We start from the raw sequence: 22,501 nt of genomic DNA, 5'->3' as shown, positions 1-22,501 counted from the left end.
GGCCACACACAGATCGCAATATTCGCAACTTCGAAATATAATTTTAATAGCAAATAAATGTACCTTTTATGTACCATAATAAAAATATTTTTATAAAACATTTTGCTTTAAAATATTTTTACATACATCAAACATTTTGCTTTTGAGCGCTAGTGCACAGGATTAAAATAAAATTTCTTTAGGTCCGAAACACTTTGTACCTTGTTATTAATACCATTCCGTTTAATTCAATGTGTAGTGTCACCATAGTTTCTTAATTATGAGGCAAATGTATAACTGAGGGAAATTATGTAAATAACAGGCACGCTATGGTCTCTTCTCAATAGTATGCAGGTTCCTCAATTTGCATAGAAGCTAGCGAAATCTAGCGCTCCTTGTTAAAATAACTTACCTATAAATTCTGCTTTCTTGCCATAACCAAAATATAAGTGAAAGTACATCAATATGTTTTTATATCATATTAAACATTCATTCTTAATAATTAAACATTTTATTCAAAGATTCATTAAACTTTCTCAAGCAATTTGTAAAGAACAGAGAACATTTTACTAGTAACATTGCTTACCTAATCGTACCTACTTTACCGTATCTGTCGATTCCGCCATTGCTTTTCCCTTCGGTAAAAAATACAAAATGTCGGTCGGCAGTTTTAAAGAAAACTTGTTGTTACAGTTTTTCCAACCTTTCGTTGCCTTTATTTGAGTGAATTGTTAATTAATTAAAGTGTTTTAGTGCTTCCTCCATTAATTCGTTGAGGTGAGCCGACTTGAGCCTTCGGCTCCTTCGATTTTTTGTCGAGACGAGATAGAATTTGATTTAATTATTTCACTACTAACGTATTTGTTAAAATATGTATTCTCGTTTGCTGCGTGCCGGGATGCATGACAAGAAGTGGAAAAGGTAAATAAAACCATTCTAATAAAATAGTTTTCCAATTGTAAGATTGAGTTTTCAGTCTCGTGAAATATTGAACTATAAGCTTGGCAAAGGCGAATTATATCGCTAGTTATACATTCTAAGTGTATTTAAAAGGTTAATAATTAATCATTAACCGTTGTTGAGAGGATTTTTTATTTTGATCAATGTTTTTGGCGTCACAGCCATCGTATCACATCATTATTATGCCTGGAGATTCCTATACATTACAATACTCTTTGGCCTGGAGTCTCTCTCCCAATAAGGCTGATCATGTGTACCAAAGCCTCAATAAAATATAAAAAAACTAACCGAGTGCGAGTTGGACTCGCGCACCGAAGATTATGTACGAAAAGTTGGTCAGACTATACCAAAGCGGGGAACCACACATTTTTTTTATTGCTTGAAACGCGTAAAAACAGGAATCAAAAAAGACATAGCCATATTTTGGACAGAAAATTTTCAAGTAAAATTACTATGGAGCCAGGACTTAAAATTCAAAACAATGTTATTTTCTATGTGAGTATAAACCCTATTTTAAATAATTGTTATAATTAGAGTATGTTAAAATGAGCATCTTTTAAAAGGGGTACTTTTCACTGTGACCAACTACAGATGAGATAGAAGTAGAAGAAAGAAAATTAGCATTCAACTTATATTTTAATCAAACATTGCTGATGACATTTCAATCATCATAACAGGTAAAAATAAATAAACTTACAATACTGAAATAAATAAAACTGTTTATATCATAATAAACTGGTAAAAGGACAGCAATTTGAATGTTAATTTAAATAAAACTACATATGTACAATTTCGAAATGGAAAGGCTTATTTTGAAAATATCACTGTATCATTATGATAATCAAATAATGAGAGAATCAAACGAAGCACGATTTCTAGGTATAATTTAATATAGATAATAAGTGTTCATGGAAACCGCATGTTCAGAGTATAGTAAATAAAATAAATTGTTTTGCTTATACACTGGCGGCTTACAAAAATTGCAAATGAACAAACAGCACTAAATGCATACCATGGCTACGTTGGATCAATATTAACATATGTATACTATTGTGGGGAAATTCAGTAGACATTAATAGGGTATTTATTGGTCCAAAATAATGTATAAGTAGCATATGTAATGTCCTCCCTCTAACTACTTGTAAACCACTGTTTGAACGGTTGAATTTACTGATAGTCCCTTGTTTATATATTTTTGAAATATGTAACTGTCAAATTACATCCAAAGCACTAAAACAAAACAGCAAGTGTGCCATTTTAATACCAGATACCCAAATAAACTAATTTATCCTAAAACTAACACACACTTGTATTGCAGAAACTGTTTTCCAATGGCAATACGAATATTTAATAAGTTGCCTAAGAGCATAGCTGAGTTGCCCAGGAGTAAATTCAGATTTAAATTATATCAGTGGCTTAAAGACAAAGCATTTTATTTAATTAAAGAATATTTAAAATAATAATTGACATTATCACAGGGTTACATTGATCTATAAATTAATAACTATTATTCAATTTAGATTATTTATTTATATTACAAAATTAATTGTCTTTTTAGTGAACTTATTTAATAAGTTAATGTTTTCATGCCAGTGTTTTTGGTTACATGTGTCACTGCACCTTAACACATTTTTATAAAACCATTTATTACCTTGTCTAAAGCAAAATAAATTATTTCATTTCATTTCAACAATAGCTACGATTAACGGCTTAATTCAGTTCTGGCAATTCGCCGGCCGCTGCCGCGGTACGCTTGCTTCGCTCGCTCGGCTCGGCTCGTGCGTTGTGGACACAATTCATACTAACCACTGCTCGCTTTGCTTGTACCTAAATTTCAAACTTTGGGTCCCTATATCTCGGCTATTTTTAATTACAGAGAAAAATTTGTCTAACAAAATACGCTTATTTTAACGTATTCTATACAGTAACATCATTTAAAATATATGTCATCATGACTTCTTTTTGCCAAAAATTTCCAAGTCCCCGGCTCCTTGCAAAAAATTTAAAACCTTGGGTACCTTTATCTCAGCCATTTTTGATTACAGAGAAAAGTTGTTCAAGTAAAATACGCTTATTTTAACGTACTCTATTTGATAACATCATTGAAAACATGTGTCATCATGACTTCTTTTTGCCAAAAAATTTCCAAGTCCCCGGCTCCTTGCAAAAAATTTAACACTGGGTACCTTTATTTCGGCCATTTTTGATTACAGAGAAAAGTTCTTCAAGTAAAATACGCTTCTTTTAACTTACTCTATTTGATAACATCATTTAAAATATGTGCCATCATGCCTTAATTTTGGTAAAAAATTCTAAGTGTAAAAATTAAGATGTAACAAAAATACAGCAAATTAAGATTTTCAGATTTTTTTGATTGACTGCTATAAAAGCTACCTTTATACCAAATTTCAAGTTTTAGGACAACTTGTAGGTAATTTGTATGGAAACACCTTTTTTAATGAGGGTATATTTTGTTTGGGTTGATTTCGAAGGTTAATTTTTTACAGAGCTTCAAGGTACTGCACACCAGGTTTGAGTATTGATATTAATTTCGGCATGCTACCTCCACATTGAAGATTGTCCCGTGTGGAAAATTATGCTTAGAGCCCTATGTCCCTGATGAAAAAGGATCTTAAAAGACAGACAGATCATTGTATAGTGATCATTTAAGGGTTCGGTTTTTAGGGTTCCGGACCCAAAATGGCAAAAACGGAACCCTTATTTCTGTCTGTCTGTCTGTCTGTCTGTCTGTCTGTCTGTCTGTCTGTCTGTCTGTCTGTCTGTCTGTCTGTCTGTCTGTCTGTCATCTGTCTGTCTGTCCTGTCTGTCTGTCTGTCTGTCTGTCTGTCTGTCTGTCTGTCTGTCTGTCTGTCTGTCTGTCTGTCTGTCTGTCTGTCTGTCTGTCTGTCTGTCTGTCTGTCTGTCTGTCTGTCTGTCTGTCTGTCTGTCTGTCTGTCTGTCTGTCTGTCTGTCTGTCTGTCTGTCGTCTGTCCGTCCGTCCGTCCGTCCGTCCGTCCGTCCGTCCGTCCGCGGCTTTGCCCAGGGACTATCAATGCTAGAAAGCTGTAAATTAAATTTTTTTTAGGGTACCTCCCATAGACGTAAAGTGGGGGTGATTTTTTTTCTCATCCTAACCCTTTAGTGTGGGGGTATCGTTGGATAGGTCTTTTAAAACCCTACTGGTTTGCTAAGACAATTTTTCAATTCAGTGATTTGTTTGCGAAATATTCAACTTTAAAGTGCAAATTGTCATTAAAATAGGGCGTTTTCATTAAAATTCACAACCGTAGTAAGTATATCAAACTTAAAAGGAAAACTATAACGGCAAGTTTGCTTGAGAATTATTAGTAGTTTAAGAGTAAATAGCAGCCTAAGGTATAAAATATACCTAAACTTGGAAGATTCCGTATAAAATACGAAATCCTTAGAAAAATATTACTAAATATTTTCGTAATGGCTACGGAACCCTATTTTGGGCGTGTCCGACACGCTCTTGGCCGGTTTTATCCCTTTTGAAGCACAAGTGCAAATTTGTTTCATGAGGATAAAACACAAGTGCACATATAAGAACAAGTGCGCAATTGTGCTTTACACGAATCTGAAAAAAGAGTAACATATTTATTTTTATTTATAGGTGTAAGTTTTCATGTGTTTCCGGATCCAGCCAAGGAAATAGACAGATTTCGAATGTGGGGTCAGAATGTTCGATGACATACATTTTCAAGAATAGGACAGTGAGTCAACAACAAAAAAAAATATTGTTATGATAAACAGAGATTGAGCAAAGCTGCAATACCCGTGCTTAACTTACCAGGTATGTATATATAAAGAAATACTTTGCATTTATAATGATACGCAGGTGGTAGGTGGGTAGTCTGGTAGTTGACCTATGACCTCACAAGCAGAATGTTGTTGTTGTTTTTTTTTTGACTGGATAGCAAACAAGCAAGTGGGTCTCCTGATGGTAAGAGATCACCACCGCCCATAAACATCTGCAACGCCAGGGGTATTGCAGATGCGTTGCCAACCGAGAGGCCTAAGATGGGATACCTCAAGTGCCAGTTATTTCACCGGCTGTTTTACTCTCCACGCCGAAACACAACAGTGCAAGCACTGCTGCTTCATGGCAGGATTAGCGAGCAAGAAGGTGGTATAGAACTCTGGGTGGACCTTGCACAAGGTCCTACCACCTGTTGTTGATTCAAACCTCTTAGTTTTTCGGATTTATGTGTGAAATAACATTAACCATAAGCTTTTTGGTGAAAGAATACATGGTGAGGAAACCTGCACGCACTTGTGATCAGTGGTATGTGTGAAGTTCCCAACTTGCACTGGGCACTGGGCCCTCCCTCTATCAGTGAGGAAGCCTGTGGCCAGTGGTGTGATATACATATTGTATATATGCTGGAGCTGACGATGATGATGGACTTATATTGGCCAACGAAAGCTGTACCAGACAAACTGCGGCAAATTAAAAAGAAATGTGGCTGACAACTCTTGCTGTACACTGTTTAAACAATGTTGATACTTAGATATTATTAAAATTTTCCAGATCTTAAATTATACTTCGAGACTTCAAGCTACACCAACATTAATTATAGTAATGTGTGAAAGTTGATGATGTACTTTAGGAGTCCCTTGGTCAATTTTATGACTTTTGTCAGTGTCCATTTATGTACAGTCCAGACGCATCAATTTTGGACCATTTTGACCAGATTGGCATTGAATATAGTCTTCTAACATTTTAATTATAATATAATCTTATAAAATTTTGCATTTTGAGAATGGTAGGTTGAATTGAACAAAAAATAATTTATTTATTTCTTAGAGCAGAAATATCGAAACTATCTAAGCCGGGTTAGAATTTATTTATTTATTATTTAACAAATTTGATGTGGAATGTCAATATGTCAATTTTGACAGTCTTCTAAAATGACACCAGATTAAAGTTTGGTAAAAAATGCGTGGACAGCTTTTGCTGGCCAGATTCTAACAACTTTATTGTTTGTAATTACAGGTTCAACTCAAATTGAAGTATCTGCTGCAAGGACAATAGACACCTTTAATACAGATTTGCCTACAACAAGCACTGCAGGTAATTTCATGCGACTGTTGTTTATTTAAACAGACTTATATTGAAGTGGGTGATGTAAGTAGATACAGTTATGTGTATGCGAACCAAGCAAATCAATTTTGGAATACACTATTATTGATGAAAATGTGTGCATTCTGTTGGGTGCCTGTATTTGAATTACACGGATTTGCATAATTTACCATTTTCACTTCTGTTAGTAAAATTTTAATTGCCTCATGACAACATGGGAGACTGACTAGTTTTGGCAAACTAATTTTTTTCCAATTAATCTAAATAAGTAATTAGTATAAATAATTAGGTTTATGTTTGTGACAAGCAAGATATGTGACAGCCAATACAGGACACAATACATTTATATTTAACTACTATATTAAAAAAATATATGTATATTACTTTTTAGGGTATGTACCATACCTCGAAAACAAATAAGTTTTCTATTAATAACCTAACCATAAAAATTTCATTTTGAATACAAGCTTTTTACGCTGACTGTTCTTTTTGTTGACTGTACTTGCATTGTCACCCAAATTACATTTGTATACCAAATTTCAAGTCGATGCTATTAACCGTTGAAGAGTTCCGCCCTGCAGAGACAATCCTGGCTGGACTACTAGGATGTTACTACCAGATTATTGTGTTGTCACGCGATTTATATAAGTATTCCAAATTTCAAGTCAATCTGACTACTGGAAGTTGGTCAAATTATACTTGCAAGATTTGACTACAGACAGAGACAGACAACGGGAGTAGGTGAAACTAAATAAAAGCTTGTAAAAATGCAATTTTTAGTAAAAGCTCTTTTGCCAACTATAGTGTTTATTCGGAAACCAGCATAAGATAAACAAAAAAATTGATACACAATAATAATAATAATAATAAATATCACGGGACAATTCACACCAATTGACCTAGTCCCAAAGTAAGCTTAGCAAAGCTTGTGGTATGGGTAACTAAGCAACGGATAAATATAATTATGTAGATATAGATACATACTTAAATACATATTAAACACCCAAGACCCGAGAACAAACATTCGTATTTTTCATACAAATATCTGCCCCGACACGGGAATCGAACCCGGGACCTCAAGCTTCGTAGTCAGGTTCTCTAACCACTAGTCCATCTGGTCATCTAAACACAAGAATTTAACTGAAACTCAATGTCAACTGGAAGAGATCCCTGTTAGGGATGATTTTGCCACACACACACACACACACGCACGCACGCACGCACGCACGCACGCACGCACGCACGCACGCACGCACGCACGCACACACACACACACACACACACACACACACACACACACACACACACACACACACACACACACCATCACCATAATTTCGATTAAATTTTAGAAAGTACCTCATTTACAACTAGTGCTAAATTTAATTTTTGAATACCTTTGTTCACTAATATAATTTTATAATAATAATAGTCTAGATGGTTTAACAATTAATATGGTAAAATGTATTAACTTTCCGCCTCAGTTTTGTTAACCAACATACAAATTGGTTACCTACAGAACAGGCCTTGGCTAGTGTAGGAGTCAGTGTAATTTATTGTAAAGTACCACCATTTTTGAAAAAAAAAAATTGTATGTGTAGTTTGAATTGAATAAAAAAAATGAAATTGAATTAAAATTAAATTTTCTGTACAATAAAGAGCTTTACATACATACATACATTACTATATGAGTGAAAGTATGTATTGTAGATTTGAATTAAGTTCTCTTTACGTTGTCCAACATTTCTACTCACTCAATCAGTCATTGAGGTGTAAAGAATTGTATAAGATCTTGAAACGAAATTTTGCAACTGCTTGATCCCCAATTTATAGCATTCTATACAAATAGCTGTTTTCATATAATATTATAATTATATATTTGGGGATTGCAGGTGTACAGGTTCCAACTGGAGAAATAGCTGCTGGAATTGCTTCCTTGAACAAGACAGCTGGTATCACCATTGATATTCCAAAGCCTAGAACTTCAGGTAAGCAACTGGTCACCCACATATTTATTTATTTATTTATCGTTATCATCAGCCTATTTACGCCGTACTGCTGGGCACAGGCCTCCTCTCACAATGAGTGAGCTTGGGCTATAGTTCTCACGCAGGCCTAGTGCGGATTGAGAACTTCACACACGCCATTGAATTTCTTCGCAGGAGTGTGCAGTGTTCCTCACGATGTTTGCCTTCACCAAAGAGCTCATGGTAAATTACAAATGTAATTCCGCATATAAATTCCGAAGAACTCGGAGCTGGGCTGGAACCCACGACCCTCTGCTTTTGTTGCGGACAACCACGCGACGCTGTAGTTTTAATTAGTTTCTAATTAGATTTAGAGGCTGTTTCACCACCCGTTGATTAGTGTTAACTGACGGTTAGATGTGATGTCTCTATTTGTTGTGTTAGAATAAACGGAGACGGCATCACATTTAACCGTCGGTTAACGCTAATCAATGGATGGTGAAACAGCCCCTTAAGCTTCAATTATATAGATTCTAATTAGATTTTAAGATTATTGTATATTAGTACTGTAATTTAGCTTTAATTAGGTTAAGTTTCCCGAAATAATGATTTTTGAAGTTGATTTTTGCGACACTAGCCCATACCGAATAATAAATGCGACGACTGCGATATGAATGGGCTACTTCTCCGTTGATGCGCACCTCGGCGGGCTGATTGGTTCCGGCGCAGCATGGCGTAGCAACCGACGCCTCAACAGGCGCCTAAACCGGAGCCGAAGCGGTGCCTATCTCCGCCACCACCCGAACACAAGCGGCGCCGTTCGCCACCAGCGAGGCATCGAGAAGCTCGCCGAGGCACTGGAAAAGATGGCGCGGGTGCGTCCACCACCGCGCCAAGTGTACGAGCTGCCTTCCTTCTCCGATGCGGCGAGGGAGTGGCTGCCGTTCCAGGCGGCTTACAACGAATCGTCGAAGGCGTACAGCTTCACGCCAAACGATAACATGGCGCGGCTGCGCTCATGTTTGCGCGGCCCCGCACGCGAAGTAGTGGAGTCGCTGCTGCACACTGCCGCCAACCCCGAGGCGGTGATGCAGACCCAGCGGCAGTGTTACGGACGTCCAGAGGTCCTGGCATCAAAAGCCTTGGACGACTTAAAGAAGCTGCCGCGCTTGGGATCGACCACCACCGAGATCAACACATTCGCGGTGAAGTTGCAGACCATAGTGACAGTGCTGGGGTCCATTGAGCAGCAGGGCTACCTCGCCAGCCCCCTGCTCGCGCGGAATGTCATGGAGAAGCTGAGCCAGCATCTCCGGGCACGCTTCGGCGACTACGCGGCCGAGCAGATAACCACGATGGAGCCGCAGATCATGGTACTTTCGCGCTTTCTCATGCGCGAGGTGGACCGTGCCCTCCGATACGCTTACACTTCAGGGGGTACGAAGTCCGCCGCCGCCGCAGCCGTCCCGACGAGAGGTGGCCCGACCGACGCCTGCCAAACCAGCGAAGCCGATCCAGCGACCGATCTAAACCACTGAGGCGCAGGACGCGCGCAATTGCCTCGCCTGCGGAGGCGGCCATCCAACTCCGCGCTGCAAATGGGTCGCGCAGATGGCGGTGAACGAGCGCTGGCGGTGGGCACGCGACAACCGGGTCTGCTTCCGGTGCCTCGACCGGCAGCACCGCCGCGTCACCTGCCGCGTCGACTGGTGCCGCCACGTGCGCCATCCGCTGCTGCAACTCCAAACCGTCGACGATCGCGACCGCGTGCCGCCCCCGGAACGGCCATCAACATCGAAATCGGCGCCGCCTCCGGGTGGGCAGGCGCCGACCGCGGACGAACAATCTGTGGCAACAGTGCGCGAGGACAACGACGGGTCCAAAGTGCTTCTAAAAATGTGCCGTGGGCGAGTGAGCCGTTCTGAATCTGTTCGCGAAGAACTACGCCGAGCCCGCGAGCGGCGAAGAGGTATTCGACCCACGCGCCTGGGTCCTGCCGCACTTCGCGGTGAGGAACGTCAATAAGCCCGGCAAGCTGCGCCTGGTGTTTGACGCGGCGGAGCCGAAGCCAGGGCCGCTGTCTCAGTGACTTCCTGCTGGAGGGCCCCACCTACTGCAATCAAAGACGTACTTATCGAAAAATCTGACGTATATTCCCAGCCTTAATTATTCGGCTAATCTACGTATCGGTATTTCACCAGTAGATATTTCTCCTAAATCTTATTTGCCCAAATAACTACGTAGTCAGTCCCAAAGTTCTGTCACAAATGAAAATAAGGATCAAAACAAAAGTACCAATCAGTTTTGAATAAATTATATACCATTTTAAAGTACATTTAATAAAAAATTAAAATTATTTAAAATTATTCAAAATGACTTCCTTTGTTTTTAATACAGGCCCTTAATCGGCGCAGCCAGTCGTCTATCGCAGCACGCACCATTTTCATGTCTATTTCAGCGACTGCTTTTCTTAAATATTACTTCAGGCTCTCCAAATTTTTATGGGGTTTAGCACAGACCTTCCCCTCTAAGACCTGCCAAATTTTAAAGTCCAGAGGATTAAGGTCCGGACTGGAGGAAGGCCAATCTTCGTGTTTTATAAAGTCGATTTTTTGACGGTCAAACCAGGCTTGAGTGGTCTTGGCTTTGTGTGCTGGCGCAGAATCCGGCTGGAACACAAAATTATGTCCTGAAAATAGCGTGTTGGGCAGATCTTTGACATGCTTATCCAAAACCGTCTCTTGGTACACTTTCGCACTGATTTTGACCCCTTTTTCGCAAAAATGAACCTCAGTTGGTCCGTAATAAGATCAGAGAATACTCTTCAGAACTCCTAGCGTACACTCTATCATTCTGTTTATTGTACTTCTCTTCAATATCGAAAATCTTTTCGTCTGTTTCGTCTGGACGCCGAGGACGGCGGCGCGTTCATCCGGTGGGCGCGCGGCTTGCCGGCCATAGCAGCGCTACGCCTGAACCGGAGCTACGCGCTCGGCCACTACGAGCTCCACGCGTTCGTAGACGCGAGCGAGAGCGCCTACGCCGTAGCGAACTACCTGCAAACGACCGACGCCGCATGGGCGGTTACGACGACTTTGGTGGCTGGAAGAGCCAAGGTCGCCCCCCTGCGGCAACAGCATCCCGCGGATGGAGCTGCAGGCGGCCCTCATCGGGGCCCGCCTGGCGGCTACGATCGTCGCTAAACAGCGACTTCAGTTGGAGCGCGTCGTCCGGTGGAGCGATTCACGAACGGTGTTGTCGTGGATACGGGACGACGCCAAACGCTACACGCCATTTGCTCAGCGAGATAGCCGAACTGACCCAGCCCGAGCAGTGGCGCTGGGTACCGACCCAAGCGATCCCGGCTGACGACGCTACGCGAGCGGACAGTACTCCCGAGATCGCCGCCACCGACCGGTAGTTCACCAGGCACGATTTTCTGCGCCTGCCAGAGAACCAGTGGCCGCAGGAACCTCCGACAATGCGAGAAGCCAGCTTATTGGTGAGTGCAAGCGATAACAGTGCGAGTGGCAAGTCACCGCGAGTGGACAGCTACCAGAGATTTTGCGATTTTCGAGTTTCGAAAAACTCATTCGAGCCACCGAACCGCGCTGTAAAAAGCGAACTATCGACTTAGTGCGACGAGAGGAGCACCTCTACCAACGGAGGTGCCAGACGAACGACTTCGCCTCCTCCAAAGCGGGGAGAGGCTACCGAAGAGGAGCCGCCCTTACGCGCTCGACCCCGTCCTGGAGGACGGCCTGCTGCGGATGCGCGGGCGAATCAACGCCGCGCCGGTGCCGGGCCTAGAGAAGAGGCCCGGCATTCTTGATGGGCGACACGCCTTCTGATCGAGAGGGCGCACCGCGACGCCGCCCACTCATCCAACGAGCGGGTGGTCAATGACCTGCGGCACCGGCTGTGGGTGCTCCATCTGCGCTCCACCGTTAAGAAGGTGGCGCGCGTCTGCCGCACGTGCGCCTTGCGACGCGCGACAGCCCGACCTCCAGCGATGAGCGACCTGCCGCGGGCTCGGATCGAGCCGCACTGCCGGCCCTTCACCAACTGCGGGGTCGATTATTTCGGCCCCCTCACCATCGGACGGCGGCACGAGAAGAGATGGGTGGCGCTGTTCACGTGCCTTACGACGCGCGCCGTCCATCTCGAGACGGTGGTCAACCTCTCCACCGACTCCGCCATCATGGCGCTGGCTGCGGCGCTTGGCGGCTCGTCGCGGGTGGCCCCGGCTCATGTACAGCGATAACGCTGCATGTTTCCGCGAGGCCGACACCGAGCTGCGCGCCGCCTACACCGAGTGGCTGCCAGCGCTGCGCGACTATGCGCTGCGCCATCGGATCAGACGCCAACCTGCCCTGGAACGTGCGGTCGCGCGGGGTCATAGAAGCTGTCTTCCCCGGACCGGATGGTGGCGTCCGGAGCGCGGACGTGCGCACGACGGGCGGCGTGTTCCGGCAGCCAACGACGCGGCTGGCTGTTCTCCCGACTGAAGAAGAAGCCTCCGCTGCGGATGCGGCGGGGGGAATTGTTGCGGACGGCCACGCGACGCTGTAGTTTTAAGTAGTTTCTAATTAGATTTGTGGCGTTATCTGGGAAAAGGTACCTAGTTGTCGGTATTGAGTTATTGATATCCCCATAATCTACATACATTTAGCTATCGAACCATGTAAGAAACATGCATGTAGGTTTAATAGATATTTTTAAAAAAATTGTTGAAACTCAAAAGCCAGAAAAGGTGATTATGAGAAAATTTAATTCAAACTTATACACCCCATAAAAGTATGTTGTTGGAAGTTACATAGATAACATGCTATTTGAGGAGTAGATTGTACGGGCTTTCAGGTTTCAAGAACAATTTTGTAATTGGACAACTGTTTTCCTATAGTTTACCTTGCTAAAGTGCATAAAGTAAAAAAAAGGTTGATGGATTTTTTACTTAATTTTCTATTTATAGTATATTTCCATTGGATTTTATCGAAGGAAAAAATATTATGCGTAATTGGACATTAAATAAGAACTACTCCGTTTTGAATTAACGTTGTTTAATGTATAAAAAAAATACTTTAACAAAAATAACTTTGTGGTTTACAAATGTAATTAAACAGTCAAAATCAACAAACGCTTATATTTAGTACGTCAAAACATAGCCAAATGAGACCAAATCAACTCAACAAATCTTAAAAAACTAGTTTTTTCAGTCTCAGAATTCAAGGTGAAGTTTAGTAAAAAGTTGGTACAATCACTATAATATTTTTGAAAAGGTACCTTATCGTCGGTGCAGCGGTGGTAAAATATTTAGTGATATGAAGTGATATCATTTAAAAAAGACTAATAACTTACGATTAATTTTAATAGTCTTAATTTAAGAACACTTTTAAAACTCTTACCAAAAACCTATAATTTTGTCTCAACAAACACTAAATGATTAACGTATTTGAAAATGTACCTTATTGTCGGACGTAAAATGTTTAGTGACATAGTTAAAAATAAGATCTAAAAAAATGCTTTTGATTTGTAGTTGTAACTATTAATCGTTATTATTATTATTATAAATCAACCTCTAAAGACCAGCAGGTGGTAGGACCTTGTGTAAGGTCCGCCCGGATTGCTACCACTATCTTGCTCGCAAATCCTGCCGTGAAAACTGCTATTTGCTTGCATTGTTGTGTTTCGGCGTGGAGAGTAAGACAGCCGATGAAATTACTGGCACTTGAGGTATCCCATCTTAGGCCTCTAGGTTGGCAACGCATCTGCAATGCCCCTGGTGTTGCAGGTGTCTATGGGCGGTGGTAATCTCTTACCATCAGGTGAGACCCACTTGCTCGTTTTCCATCCAGTCGAATAGAAAAAAAATGTCAAAATGGGCCTTATCACACTAGCGATTTGTGGGAGAGTTGAAAGCGAGGCAAACGTGCAGTGAATTCGCTGCGAGCGTATAACGATTTCGCCGCAAGCAAGCAACGACATCGCCGCGAGCGCGCCACGATGTCGCTGCTGCGAGCGCGTAGCGAGTTCGCTGCTTTAGTGCCAAAAACGCCATATTGTAGACTTTCGTATAATAATAAAAGGGCGTCTTCGTCGCAGCGAACTCGCAGCGACATCGTTGCGCGCTCGCATCGCTTTTAACTCGCCCGCAAATCGTTAGTGTGATAAGGCCCTAACTGGCTACCTACTTTAATTAAACGCATTTTATGATGATTCTGATTAACGTTTTTTACGCGCCGACAAGCACCGCACTGGGCCCGCGTGGGAACTACTGCCCAAGCTCTCTCATTCTGAGAGGAGGCCTGTGCCCAGCAGTGGGACGTATAGGCTGGGATGATGATGATGATGACGCGCCGACAAAGTACCGACGTCCGAAACGTCTTCTAAACCGATAGCGAGCGCACAGAAAGCATTCAAGAGCGGCACACGCCCAAAATAGGGTTCCGTAGCCTTACGAAAAAAATAAGTAATATTTTTCTAAGGATTTTATATTTTGTACGGAATCTTCCAAATTTAGGTATATTTTATACCTTAGGCTACTATTTACTCATAAACTACTAATAATTCTAAAGCAAACTTAGCCGTTATAGTTTTCCTTTAAAGTTTGACATACTTACTACCATTCTGATTTTTTTCAAATTTTTCCACCGGTTTAGATTTTAGAGGGGGGGGGGACGGTCGATTTTAATGAAAATTTGCACTTTAAAGTTGAATATTTCGCAAACAAACCACTGAATCGAAAAATCGTCTTAGCACACCCCTGATGTTTTAAAAGACCTATCTAACGGTACCCCACACTATAGGGTTGGATGAGAATAATAAATCACCCCAAACTTTACGTCTATGGGAGGTACCCTATAAACATTTTTTTTAATTTTTTATTGTACTATTTTGTCGGCAGTTTACCTATATATCCGTGCAAAATTACAGCTTTCTAGCATTTATGGTCCCTGAGCAAAGCCGCGGATGGACAGACAGACAGACATGGCGAAACTATAAGGGTTCCGTTTTGCTAACCATTTTGGCTCCGGAACCCTAAAAATCGATTTAAACTTGTGTCTCTGTGAAATTAAAATTTAGACCCTGCTTATTAATATTTTTTTCGACATTTTACTTTGAACGCGATTATCTCGGAAACTAGAACCGACAACAAGGTACCTTTTCCCAGATAATGCCACATTTAAGCTTGTATTATATAGATTCTAATTAGGCTTTAAGATTATTGTAAATTAGTACTGTAAGTTAGTTTTAATTAATAATAATAATAATAATAATCATTTATTGCCACAGAAAATAAGACAAAAATATAAGCAGGTGGTAATGGGCTAGGCTCAGCATAAGCTGCGAGCAAAGGAAACTTGCAGCGCTGATTTTCAGCCTGCGCCCGTCCCACAGCGTAACAAGTTTACTCTAGAGCCGGGTAAATAAGGCTGCATTTTAAGAACAGAAAAGAAAATGCGCATGAAATAAAATGATAAATAAATAAAACTAAAAAGAACAGGTGGCAAGGCATCATTGCGAGTCTGTTGTCTTAGGTTCGGAGCTCTGAATTTGAGCTCTGGTTGAGTTCGAAACGCGTCAGTGCAGTGTGGGTTGCCGTGACCCATGCGCGCTCCCACAGTGAAGAGGTGGAGGAACCGCATGAACACGAACATGTTGCATAAGCGTAGATATCAGTAGATAATACCAGGTCGCGGGTGAGCAAAGTAATTGTTTTAGTTCATTGATTTATTTTAGGTTAAGTTTCCCGAAATAAAGATTTTTGAATTTGATTTTTGCGACCCTAGCCCATACCGAATTCTAGGGCACCACGATTCCGAGTAAATTAGGTTCATTTGTAAATAGTAAGTTCAGTAGTTTATAAGTAGCGATCAATAAAACCCGACATCGATAGCGAAAATGGCGATAATTCAATGCGGTTTCTGAAACCCTCGCTGGGCGCACCAGACCGCCTGAATTACCGCCAATTGAGTGGAGGCCATCTTCCCGCCGCTCGGGTATAAATACGACGGTCTCCCCCTAGCGAGTCTAGTCGACTTCAGCGAGCCATCCGAGTGACTAGAACAAGATATCCCAGCGAGCCTTACGATATCTGCGACGACCCCGGACCCGAACCATCTCTCGAACCTGCGACTTGGCTTTCCAACTGAACTCTATACTTGCTCACCCGACGACCTTGGCTATCGATACCGGATTTTTCGATTCGCGATACGAATTACCCGAAGAAATACAGTCCACTACCCGAACTGCGAGTTTTTTCTTCTACCCGATTGATCCCAAGGCTGTCGTGTCGACGACAGCTTTATTTATACTTTCACAAAAATAATACAAAAGGTAAACTTAAGGCTTCCTCTGATGATGCCCCATGACGCCAAATTAGATTAGGTTTTTCACAAAGTGCAAGTTTAAAATTACTTTTTAAAAGTGAGAGTTTACCTGCATTTAGTGACTTGTCGGGTCATGTGTTACCGCAACCTACACCATAGCATTTCCTACTTAATCGTCCGAAAAACTTGATTACTGGCATACAGCTAAGAGGTGTGTGGCACCATCTCTTGTAATTATTATGGCTTAAGGCCTAGCTGGCGTAACGGCCCGGCCGTGACTACGCGCTACCGAATGCGCGGCGAGCGATTTTCTTGTACATTGTGTTGATTTGTGGTGTTCAATAAAAATAGTTGTATGGTATTGTATTACTTGTGCTCAAAATCTTATTACTATAATAATTGATTTAAGTCATATTTCAATTGAAAGAAAACTTGCAAATGTAACACCTGATAGGTACACTAGCAAAGCTAAAAAAATACTAATACGTTGCCAGCCTAGAAGTCTGAGATGGAAATGCCTCTGGTTGTGCCTCTAGCTGTGTCTTGCTGATCAGCGATAAGAATAGAGAGTAAAATGGTGTTGCGATCTCGACGGACCTTCCGCAAGGTCCAACTTGACTAGTTGATCAGCTATGCGATCTTATCTTAGTGTTAATCCAATACAGCATTATATATAATGCATTATAATTAGTTCAGTTTCTTACATTTCCAATCAATAATTCATTTTATTAATTTTCAGGAATTCGTAAGAACAAAAAATGGAATTCTGAAGCAGAGTCCACGAAGAAACAGCTGACAAAATTGCAAGCGAAATTAAATAAAGTTTTAAGAGTCGAAAACTCGTTCAAATGCAGATTGGCACTAGCATCACAAATACGAAAAACTGCAATTTTTGAAATGCTCAACCATACAGATTGCACAGATAGAAAATATTGTATATGAAATTTAAAAACTGTTGTCTAATAAGTAATATCTCGGATTATAATAAGCTACACCGCCGCAAGCTATAACGTTACACCTGGATTACAATTTCTTGACATGTGATACAGAAAAACTGGCGAACTATATAGTTTGCATAAGTAATTGGAGCAAAGAGGTAAACCAAATTTTGGCAGGGAAATCAAATTGTATTGATAAAACCGACAGTATAAAAATATTAGCATAAAAAAAATATATCGTGGGACACTTGACACCAATTGACCAAGTACCAAACTAAGCAAAGCTTGTACAGTCGAGTTCAAATATATGAGCATAACCAAGGCTTCAAATATAAATGTACATGGAAGGGTACTTTTATATCTGAGCAGATTCATCAATCAAACATATGTACACATGAGCAAGCCTTTCAGTAATATCTACACAACTGGAAACTCAAAAATATGTTATCTACAAATATTTTTAAAATTATTTGATCTACTGAAAGTACATAAAAATATACGCAAGGGTTATGAGGAACAAGGATGTAGCCCTCTTGTTCTGAGAGGAGGCCTGTGCCCAGCAGTGGGACGTATAAAGGCTGGGGTGATGATGATGAGCTGGCAACGTCGCATTTTTTTACTTTATTATTACGATATCATGATTAATTATTTGCATTAGACACATTTACTTATATACTAAGAACAATTCTTACGGTCCACATTTTAATTTTTCATTCAATTTCTATGGAATAATCCGAAAAAAAAAGAAACCGGCCAAGAGCGTGTCGGACACGCCGTAAATAGGATTCCGTAGCCATTACGAAAAAATTAAGTAATATTTTTCGAAGGCTTTCGTATTTTATACGCAATCTTCCAAGTTTAGGTAAATTTTATACCTTAGGCTGCTATTTACTTTTAAACTACTAATAATTTTCAAGCAAACTTAACCGTTATAGTTTTCAGTCTAAGTTTGATATACTTACTATCCTGATTTTCTTCAAATTTTTCCACACAAAGGCGTAAAGGTATACGCAATCCGATTTCCGACCAATTCCACCAAAACTCCCGAGCCCGATTTTGTAACTTCAAAGTTCAAAATCACAAAAACGGCTGAACCGATTTTGAAAAAGCATGTCTAAGAACCATCGCCCTGATTTCAAATAAAAAAAAACTGCAATCAAATCGGTCCACCTGTTTAAGAGCTACGTTGCTACAGATAGACACGCATACAGACACACATAGCGGTCAATGTTATAACACCCCTCTTTTTACGTCGGGGGTTAAAAATAGTGCTACGATTACTCGTCTGTACTCCAGTTACTCCGGTGTTTTCATGGATTCGGATTGTAGTAATACGAAACCGCTCTAACACGGCAAGTAGAATAAAAAACTGGCCAAGAGCGTGTCGGACACGCCCGAAATAGGGTTCCGTAGCCATTACGAAAAAATTAAGTAATATTTTTTAAGGATTTCGTATTTTGTACGGTATATTCCAAGTTTAGGTATATTTTATACCTTAGGCTGCTATTTACTCTTAAACTACTAATGATTCTCAAGAAAACTTAACCGTTTTCCTTTTAAGTTTGATATACTTACTACCATCCTGATTTTTTTCAAATCCCCCTAATATTGGACGCTAATATTTCGCAAACAAATCACTGAATCAAAAAATCGTCTTAGCAAACCCCTGATGGTTTTAAAAGACCTATCCAACGATACACTATAGGGTTGGATGAGTAAAAATAAATCACCCCCACTTTACGTCTATGGGAGGTAACCTTAAAAAATTTTTTTAATTTTTTTTATTGTTCCATTTTGTCGGCATAGTTTTCATATATATCCGTGCAAAATTGCAGCTTTCTAGCATTGATAGTCCTTGAACAAAGCCATGGACTGACAGACAGACAGACAGACATGGTGAAACTATAAGGGTTCCGTTTTTGCGATTTTGGCTCCGGAACCCTATAAAATTCTTATTCTTATTCTTTTTCCCGCGGCTTCGCTCGCGTTAAATTTGGAGTAACATACATTTACCTTTTGCGATCTTTTTTTTTCGTGTTTTGTTTGATTGATTTTTCGGAGGATTAATGGAATTATACAAATACAGGCAGACGTTTTTTTAGATTCAGACAGATGGTGCAAATTTTGTAATTCAAAAATCATATTTGTACCAACTTTGGAATCATCATCATCATGTCAGCCGAAAGACGTCCACTGCTGAACATAGGCCTCCCCCAAGGCGAACTTTGGAATGGAATGTGCAATTTTAGAAAATGTTAAAATAGTTACGCATTTCCTTTCATTTCATTTTTCCTCGGGATAAGAATAAGTTAATTCTGTACACAGCCACACAGCTGTCCCTGTAATGTGAAACAGGCTTCTTTAATCTAGGGAAATCGCAAAGTTCCCGCGGGATAGATGTAAATCTTTAGTTCGATTTACAAAAAAACTTAACTGATAGAAAGCTACACTATTTTTTTACTTTAATCCCGAGAAATTGTAAAGTTTCTGCGGGACATGAATTTCTATTTTGTTCTATTATAACATTCTTAATTGTCAATGAGAGGCATTGTATCTTTGAAAGAATTTTGAAAATCAACTCCGGATTTGTATTCAATTATTTTTATCCGCGGAAATTTTGCATTTTTTCGGAGAAAAAGTAGTCTGTGTCAGTCAGGGATAGTGTAACTTTCTTAACAACTTAAGTAATTGCTTGTTTCCGAGAACTTTTTTATTTCAATTTATTTTCATCTTTTTAGTTATATATTTTAGTGTCTCATAAAATCATGTATACCTACATCAAAACTGAACGTACATGTAAAATTTCATATTTGTGCTTTAAGGAGTTCCGTCATGAGCAGACGACTCTGGCTGCAGCATTAGGTGTTGTCTATTATAAAAACGCATTGTCATTGAAATTAAACAACTGTGTAGTTTTTTTGTGTTTGCCATTAACTTTTGAGAAATTCCCTTCTACGGAGATGACCCTGGCCAGGATGAACAGGATGTAACTGCCAAATGATTGGATTATTATCAGATTTATATCAGTTTGCCAAATCTACAGTCCCTAGTTTTATTAGTTTAGATTTCGAACTCTACGTCCATATGATCTTAGTTAGTTCTTAGTTAGTTATTCTAAATATGTTGCGGTAACAATGTAAAATTCCAAAAATGGAACCCTTATTGTTCGTCCCTGTCACATCACAGGCATTTTACTTGGAAACTATAAGAGGAATGTGAATAAAATTTTGAAGGTATAAACATACATACATAACATAAATTTCTGTAGTTAAAATACGACAATAAAACTTTGATTTATCTGATACAGTTGATGTTATTTCAAAGACTGCTTTAAAAATATGTTTCCTTGATTTTTTGTGTGTAAATAAGTAAAACATTTTACGGCCGTTCATAATATACATGATAAAGTTTTTTAAGAACCGGTAAAGACGATGACACTTTTTCGAATATTGTGTATGCATAATAGGTAATATTTAGAATAAGAATTATTGTCATTGTGAAAATTTGCTATAAATTGTTGCTACGCGATGTGACATGCACATGAAGCCACTAATAATCGGCTACAATCTAATTTTGAACATTAATCTACCGTGAGACTATCTCATAGTTACTTAAACGGAGTCAGAAACATGACGTGCTAGAGCATAAACGCCTTTTTCTAGCGTAAGAATATAGATTTTTATTTTATGTAGTTGATTACAGCCAGTAATCTCATTGCAAATGTATGTTTATCTACACCCATATAGTATATCCTCCATTATGCGTTCAAAACCACAGATTACGACAGCCACGACCATCATTACGATATTGAATTCTATTATGACCACGGCAGTACAGCACGGGGGATACAGAAATCTATATCGTAATGAGATTTCATACATCATTCATTACAGTTACAGTACAGGTGCAGCAGCGGGGCGTTCACCAGCAGGCGCAGGTCGTCGTCATCGGGCGCGCACCGGGCGCAAGTCGTGGGGCAGACATACCTAGTACTCGTTGCAATGCAGGTCATTCTCAAGGGTTCGCGGAACACATGATAGAGGATTTAATATATGGATGTAGATAAAATATTTGTATGCAACTGTACGTAATTAGGCCTTAAAACACTCATGTGACCTCTATTACGATACAGTTGCATAAACTACTATAATACTGCAAAACATAGCCCATTACACACGCACAAACGTCACGCCTGTATTCCCAAATGGGGTAGGCAGAGCACACGAAACGTTACCGCTTCGGAACCACTTTTAGCAATTATAGGTTTAGTTAAGTTTGACAAAAACGGTACAATAGTGACAGGTTGCTAGCCTGTCATGATATAAATAAATGGCAATTGATAAATCTGAATTAAAACTTTACTTCCCTTTCTCTATACCCTTTATAGCGCAGAGAGATCTCAGCAAAATAGTAGCAAGTAGACCATTGAAAAAAGTAAAACGTGGTACATTAACATTTGGTAAGTACTGATTTTAATAATAAAATTGCCCAAGTGCCGTGAACTTGGTTGTCTTCTTCTATTCGGCACAATCTGTTATTCTCAGTATTGCACATGTTTTTTTGTTTAAACATGTGCATTATTGAAAATAACATTTTTACTTAACTCGTCACGCATCCTAGAGACTACATTAGTCCCTAACTTTTTTTGTGCGGGAAATGTCCTAGAGACTACCAAGTAGTCTTAAGGACATTTCCTGCACAAAAAAAGTTAGGTACTAATGTAGTCTCTAGGACGCGTGACGCTAATTTTATCTATAGCGTAATATTGATAATCTATACGTAGCTATGCATACGTAAACATACATATCTATATGTATATCTAGGTACACATGCATAGGCGCGAGCTTTAACAATGAGAACTAGATGGCACCTCTTTCCATACGAACCAATACAAGTTCTGAGATACCCGTCTATCTCCCTATATATACTGTAGTCTTTGAGTTGGATTGTATAGAAGACACTATAGTGTAGTATATATATTCGCAAGACGTCGTTCTCTTGCACGTGTGATTGATTTCTTATATAGATATATTTAACTTATACCTGGCGAAGTGAAAAGTGACTTCGCCAACACTAGATTACGCCACGCTTTGCGATCTTGATATATGGACATGGACTATCAAGTATTGTGCAATTCAATGACTTATTCAATCGTTATCTCAAGGAAAAATAAATTCATGCTTTTTTATATTGTAATTATTTTTAGACGACCATGGCTAACAC

The 22,501-nt window shown here is 40.0% G+C and overlaps 1 long non-coding RNA gene across 4 annotated transcripts; it reads left to right on the top strand.

Annotated features, from left to right (window-relative positions):
• Nucleotides 1-313: 313 nt before the first annotated feature.
• On the top strand, nucleotides 314-20,580 carry LOC141441771 (uncharacterized). 4 transcript variants are annotated; one of them, XR_012452847.1, is made up of 6 exons: nucleotides 314-756; nucleotides 890-900; nucleotides 4,574-4,753; nucleotides 5,957-6,034; nucleotides 7,936-8,031; nucleotides 17,080-20,580. It is a non-coding gene; the product is annotated as an uncharacterized lncRNA (long non-coding RNA). The 4 variants fall into 4 exon arrangements; XR_012452846.1 differs by lacking the exon at nucleotides 890-900 and having other exon boundaries at nucleotides 315-756; XR_012452845.1 differs by having other exon boundaries at nucleotides 315-900.
• The last annotated feature ends 1,921 nt before the right edge of the window (nucleotides 20,581-22,501 follow it).

Source organism: Choristoneura fumiferana, chromosome 24, assembly GCF_025370935.1.
Source record: "Choristoneura fumiferana chromosome 24, NRCan_CFum_1, whole genome shotgun sequence".
NCBI lineage: Eukaryota > Metazoa > Arthropoda > Insecta > Lepidoptera > Tortricidae > Choristoneura > Choristoneura fumiferana.
The sequence above is the reverse complement of the archived record's forward strand: the minus strand, read 5'-3'. Positions and strand labels throughout refer to the sequence as shown.